Source organism: Chlorocebus sabaeus, chromosome 22, assembly GCF_047675955.1.
Source record: "Chlorocebus sabaeus isolate Y175 chromosome 22, mChlSab1.0.hap1, whole genome shotgun sequence".
In the NCBI taxonomy this organism is placed as follows: Eukaryota; Metazoa; Chordata; class Mammalia; order Primates; family Cercopithecidae; genus Chlorocebus; species Chlorocebus sabaeus.
In genome coordinates, this window is record NC_132925.1 from 30,378,012 (window position 1) to 30,382,970 (window position 4,959).

The 4,959-nt window shown below is 35.2% G+C and overlaps 1 non-coding gene across 1 annotated transcript; it reads right to left on the minus strand.

Annotated features, from left to right (window-relative positions):
- Positions 1 to 2,182: 2,182 nt before the first annotated feature.
- LOC119626074 (U6atac minor spliceosomal RNA) lies at positions 2,183 to 2,312 on the minus strand. The gene has a single exon (XR_005242267.1). It is a non-coding gene; the product is annotated as a U6atac minor spliceosomal RNA (small nuclear RNA).
- Positions 2,313 to 4,959: the final 2,647 nt, after the last annotated feature.

The following is a 4,959-nucleotide window of genomic DNA, read 5'->3' on the forward strand; positions in this document are numbered from 1 at the left end:
CCAAAGACTTTTTTCAAAGAAGATAATCAGCATAGAGAGATATTAGAAAGGAGTACGCAAATGCAGAGGTGAATACGAGGTCACGCTCATGACTTTCTGAAGCAATAGCAAAAGCAAAAGGAAAAAAGATCACAAAAAAAATTTAAAAATGGTCTTTTAACAGAGACAAAAGCAGTTTACTTCCAGAGGCATGTTGTTTACTACTCTGCCTATATAGAATATCATATCCCCAAATCTAGCTCACAAATCATGTTGCAAACATCTTTATAATTTAAATTACATAGCCCAGTTAATTCTGAAGCACAAATGTGTAAAGTTCCCTCACTTCCTTGACTTGAAGAGTGAATATTTTCTCATGTTGTACATGAAAAGAATTCCTGAAGGATTTTTATGAACGTAGAACTGTAGGTCTCACCAACGCTTCCATACTAAGCAAGCTGGTAAGATCAATAGCAAAGAATAACAGTCTTGAAGCAACCAAACAAATAGGAATTTGGTAGGATCACAATGGGATGATCACTTAGTCCTTTGAGGGAGTGTGGATAAAAGAATAAACATCTAGGGTTATGGGTTACTATAGTTCTCTATTTTAAATCTTTATTTTCCTTACTTTTCACAATTTTTATGTATTATGTTTGCCATTGTAAAGAAAATTAAATATTTTGCTTTGGCTGTCGAGAGTGGAGTGGCATATCTAAGCTGGGGTACATATGAATAAAGGTAGATTGAAAAGGCTTGGGCTAAATTGCGTTAAAGATTGTTTTAAACAATGAGCCAAAAAGAGATTGGGGAAAAGAAAAAGTCATTTGATCAGATAATAAGTGTCTTCTAAAAAGCAAATTGCTGGTAGAGAGAATCGATTACTTCTATTTATGGCAAAAGGCAAAGAGTGGGGTTTTTCATGAATAATTCTGGGGTCATTTTTATCTAACATCTTATAAATGATCTGAAGCAGAAGTGCAGAGTAAAATCTCACAGTTCAGAAGCACACAACTCTTCCAGAGAGTGAAGTGACAAGTGAATGAAGATAAGCAGTAGTAAATTTCTCAGAATCTGCAAGGGACAGTATAACAGACAGAGAACCCTTTGAAAGTAGAGACCATGTAACTTCATTCCACTCTATCTCTAACTCCAATTGCATGGTGTGCATCCCAATATTTTTGCATAGAAAAAAGAAGGAAGTTTGTAAAGTGGAAAACCAAAAAGTTAAGTCAAGCAGAGCAATCTATGATACTAAAGAAGTATAATTAATAAACTTAAGATCAGTCAGCTGTTATCTACAGCCCTGCAAAAGGACAAGAAAATAGATGGAGGAAGTGAGCTCAATATGCCCCTGGGACTAAGACCGCAAAGTCAATTCAGTTCAATGCAGCAAAGACGGAGCACAGGAGGAGACCCTGGTATAGACAGACTTGAAGTGAGTGACAACAAAGTGGTCTGGATTAAATAATACCACATGCCAGTTGAACGTAATTGAGCTCTTTACAATTCTCTAATTTAATTAGCTATTTGCACTTGGCTTATACTCTGATAAATCTTCATACTTACAGTAAAGCAACTTTATGAAAGACAATGGCCAGAGAAGTTAGAACAAGAGATTATTTTTTGAAAAATTTAGATTTTTTTATTCTGAGTTTTTTTTTTTTTTTAGCCTTGATTTTATAGATTGCATTTCCATGGCCACATTTGACATGTTTCTCTGTCCCTTTGGTTTTCTCCAAATTGATAGTTTTACAGATTCCAGCAGATTTAGGTTCAACTTTAGCAAAAATATTGTTTGAGGATACATTTATTTTAAGGAGACTCTCAAATGTCTTCCAGAGGTCAATGAGATGTGCAAAAGGGAGTTCACTTAGATAATATCATTTTAGGGGTGTATTTCAGAAAAAAATATAGCTCATAAATAAACAATTTACTCATTTTACTCCAAATAGCTGTACAGATAATTCCAAAAATAGTTACAAAGACTTTTTTTAAAAGCTCTGTCATTGAAATGAATGTAAGACACTCTCAAGGTGACAATTTTCTTGTGAGGTATGAAATTCCCTGTATGTTTGGAAAATTAATCCTTGTTACTGTTTTACTATTTTGTTTTATGATACTGATTCTCAAGAGTTTAAAGCCTAGTTGGGGATCCACAATAGACACAATAAAATAATTGAAGAATACAAACAAATGCACTAGAAGGTACTTAATAAAATGTCCTTGGAAGTAGGTGTCAATGCCGTAATAATCTTGTGTGTTGTCAGGCCCGAGGGCCTCTTCCATTCTTGTCAGGGGGAGTGCTAGCCTTCTCTCCTTTCATACAACACAGTCAAATATCCTTGGGAAGAACTAATTCTCACCAAGAAAAGAGAGAGTATTTTCTATATTTGGGGAATATCCAATACTATTAAAATCTTGATAACTAAGCCAAATTGGAAAACGTATAGTGATTGGCAGGAAGAGATGCTTAAGGATAGAGTTATCTGATGGTTCTTCAAAGAAACAGAATGACAAAGGGAAAAAAAAGGACTTATTAAAATTATTTAAATTTCCAAAATTCAATGACAATACAAATGTTTAGACAAGTTACACCTGTGCTTGATTCTAGGTTCACATTTTATACATCAAACAGGTGTAATAATGTCTTGTTAAATGTAGCAAAGTTAATAATAAATTAGGTTCACAGTAAATAAATAAATAGGCAGTGATTTTAACAACTACTATAAAAATATCTTAGGAAGTAGTGGGTTGGAAAAAAAATTCTAAGTTAATACAGTATTAGAGTAACATTAATAGAATCTTTCAGAGTGTGAGAAAATGTGCTCACAAGTGGTTATCAGTGGTTAAGCTAATCAAAAAAGAAACTCAATAGAACTTTTAGTCCAAGGACATTACCTTGTCAATATTTTTATTTAGGAATTCTCACGTAAGTCATTCTGAGAACTACAAAATATGTCTTCATGAGATGCACTTATCAATGGAATAAAAATAAACCATATGATAAAATATCCTGTAATTCTACAATGGTATTCAGGGTGGGGCAATGTGATGCAGCAATGAGTAGATAATAACTTGGAAATTACCTGATGAAAGTTTTGTGTAGGTAAAATGCAAAACAACTTTTTGCCACCCTATGTCCCTCCTCATGATAGATTCTATGAAATACCCCGAATTGTGTCCACAGATATATCACCTTCAATTTTACTGTGGGCCAATAAGAGAGCCAGGTATCTATCAATGGTAATCATGATGTAAAAAGAAAGTATGAGTGCATATTTATGTGTGTATGATTGTTTATCTATTTGGGATGAAACCATGACTAAGTTTTCTGTCCACTGAAAATTGACCTATGCTTTTCTCCCTGCCTTTTCATGTGGCTAAAAGATAGGAGTTTAATTTATCCTCCTGACATTTTCTCAAACATATTTCTAGTGATCTAGGCAATGTATTCTAGCTAATGTATCTTACTTGACCTATCAGGAATATTTGACACTCTTAATCAGTTCTTATTCATTGAAATGCTTCTCTCTTGGTTTCCAGGACACCAAACTTAGCATTTTCCCCTCCACGTCACTGAATTCTCCTTTGCCCTTTTCCAGTTATTTTTCATCCCTTTGACCTCCAACCATCAAAGTGCCCCAAGGATGAGTCCATTAATCTTTTCTTTATCCACACTCCCTCTCTTTGTGATCTTATTCAGTCTAAAAATTTAAATACTAACTATGCCAAACACTCCCAAATTTAGACCTCCTGCCCACTTTTCTCTCAAACCGTAATCTTCTATTTCCAACTCCCTCTTCAGGACCTTCACGTTAATATCAAATAGGTAACTCAAATGCAACATGTCCCAAACTGTACTGCTGTATCTCAGTCCCAACCTACATTCTACAATCTTCTCCTTTTGGTAAGTGTGATGCCATCTTTCTGGTTACTGAGACAGGACCACTAGAATCAGTGATGGCTCTTCTTGTCCTATCAAGTCTCAAATTCAATCTCAGCAAATCCTGTTGATTCTATTTTCAAAATATGTCCAGAACTGACTCTTTTTCTTCACTTCCCAGGTGCTGATACCGCCCAGTTCCAAAGCATCATCATCTCTCACCTGGATTAAATCTGTAGCCTTGTAACTGGTTCCCCAACTCCAATCTTGGCCACAGTTCTTCCACCCATTACCAATCTGCTCTCAACCCAGTGGCCAGAGAGATTCTTTTAAGCCTAAGTCATGGCACAAAACTCTTTCCAAACCTCTTCTTATCTTTCCTAGATTAAAATCACTCTGGAATAAGGGAAAGAGATGGAATTAGAGATGAAATGCAGCTGGAGCCTATCATGAGGGCTCTGAAGGCCTTCTTGAGAGCTTGGGATTCTTCTGCGGGAAAGAGGGGAGACTTTGCAATGTTTTGAGCAGACTATTTTCTGTCACATGGTGATAATAGCTCCAAGAAAAAATAAAACAGAGAAGTGGGGAGGAGAGAGTACTGGTGTGAGAAGTGATGGCAAAAACTGCAATTATTTTTGCACCAACCTAATAATATTAATCAGACTGGATCAGGAGCAAGACATATGAATATCCGGGGATATGTTATTCTAAGAAGAAGCAGCAGTAAATGTAAAGGAAGGCCCTAATTTGGGAGTATAGCTTACTTATTCAAAGAAATTTTACTTCATATGATATACATTTAGTAACAACTTATTGAATAACTGATTAGATAACTCTTAATTTAGATGTAATTGTATATATTGACCCAAACTTTAAAATTATTTTCAGTGGCCTGATTCCATAATTAATACAGTCCCAATAAATTTCACAATCTACTGGCTTTCGCTTTTCACACGGCACTAGCTAAAGAGAACACAAGATGCTATGAGTACACATTTTAAAAATCCTTTTCTGACAGCTCCACTCTTCCCAGTCTGGGTAAGGTAGCCCTTCTCTGTGCTATTATTCTTTTTTTCTGTTTTTCAGTAGAGATG